Here is a 1,824-nt window from a genome sequence, read left to right on the forward strand (position 1 = left end):
ATGTGACAGAATGCGTAAAAAGCCAACATCAGTGTTAAGGTTGAGATGGCTTCTTCCTCACCAGATCAGAAATTCTCGGGGAAGTCTTTGAAAGAGCACAACGAAGATCATCTTCCACCATAAGTCTACTTCTGTGTTCAGACTTGATAACCAACAAGCTGAAAAACCCTGTTTCACAAAGATATGTTGTTGGAAATGGAAGAAGAAGGTGCAACACAGTCTCAGACAGAACAGGATCTGACTGCAAACACTTGATCTAGAATTTTGTAACTGGCATGGTAGAGAAATCAGTTCTCACTGCATCGCTGTTAATAAGTTCAATGAACTCCTCTGGTGCTGTCTCAGGAACGTCTTCAACTCTGACTGTGAATGGGCTTCTGGAAAGTGCAAATGGGTGTCAGGTAGATTTGGAAAGTACGATGAAATTTCATCTGAAAGCATGTGCAAGTGTTCTTTCACCGAAATTATCATCGTAATCCTTTTGTCTGGTTCAATGTCATATTCCTCAAAGAAAGCAGAGAAGGTAGGCAACATGTAAATTTTATTTTCATCCAATTTTTTTGGACAAAGATGGTTTTCATTTGGAATGATTGCATCTTTTCAGACAAATCCAGGAATGTTGCATTTGGTCCTTGCAGTGATAAATTTAACTCATTCAAGACAGCAAAGATGTCAACCAAGTCAGCAATTTTTTGCAATTCACTTTTTTCGCTGAAAAGTGCTTTGAATCTTGCTTTCTGATTAAAAAACATTTTGAGTTCAGCACGGAGGTCAAAAACACATTTTAAAACTTTTCCTCTCAGCAACCGTCTCACTTCAGTGTGAAATAGCACAGCATGATTTGGCACATCCCACTTGTTGCCCAGTTGCAGAAACAATCAACTGTTTAAAGTGCTCACCTTTACGACATTGACAGAACTTATGACTCTAGGTGACTCATTCAAGACCAAATGTTGAAATCCTAGCATAGCTGGAGCACCATCTGTGCAAACACCACAAACCTTTTCCCAAAAGATCTTATGCTCTTTCAGAAACAAACCAACTGTGTCAAATACATCACATGCAGCAGTTGTTGTTTGAAGAGGTTTGCAAAAAAGAAACTCATTTTTAAAGTCACCATCATTAACATACCTCACATAAACCAGTAACTGTGAACAGTTTGCAACGTCTGTAGATTCATCAAGCTAGGTGCTAAATATTGGAAGTGGAGCAGATTTAAATTTGTGGATTACCTGATCAAGAATATCAGCAGACATGTCATCTATTTTTCTGCAGACAGTGTTGTTATATAAGGAAAATGCACTCAATTTCGTAACAAATTCGTCTCTGATCATAACTTGAACAATATCTTTAGCTGCTGGTAACGGTAAATCCTCAGCAATGATGTGAAGTTTCAGAGCTCTGGTGATTCTGAGTGATACCAAATATGAAGCTTCAACGGCTGCTACGTTTTGTTTGTGGTACTTGCAAGTCTGGTTTTCTTGAGTCCATCGGCTTTGCTTCTCAAATAGTTGGTATCCTTGTCAGCAAAGCTCAGATAATTGCTATCAAAATGGCGTTTTAGTTTGTTCAGCTTCATAGATTTGGCTGATAGAACTTCACAACAAATAACACATTGTGGTTTCTCAATTCCTGCTATAATTATTGAGGTAAACCCATACTGTAAAAAAATCCTCACTATATTTTCTTTTCTTAACGTTCTTCTCTACACGATCCATTGCCATGGGATGGTTTGCTAATGAAAATAATATATAAAAATAGCTTTAATAATACAAAAGATGATACATGGCATAGTTCAGTCAATGTAGTTCATTAGTTTCCTAT

This window comes from Echinops telfairi, unplaced genomic scaffold (assembly GCF_000313985.2).
Source record: "Echinops telfairi isolate 266 unplaced genomic scaffold, ASM31398v2 ScPeMD7_7407;HRSCAF=8445, whole genome shotgun sequence".
In the NCBI taxonomy this organism is placed as follows: domain Eukaryota; kingdom Metazoa; phylum Chordata; class Mammalia; order Afrosoricida; family Tenrecidae; genus Echinops; species Echinops telfairi.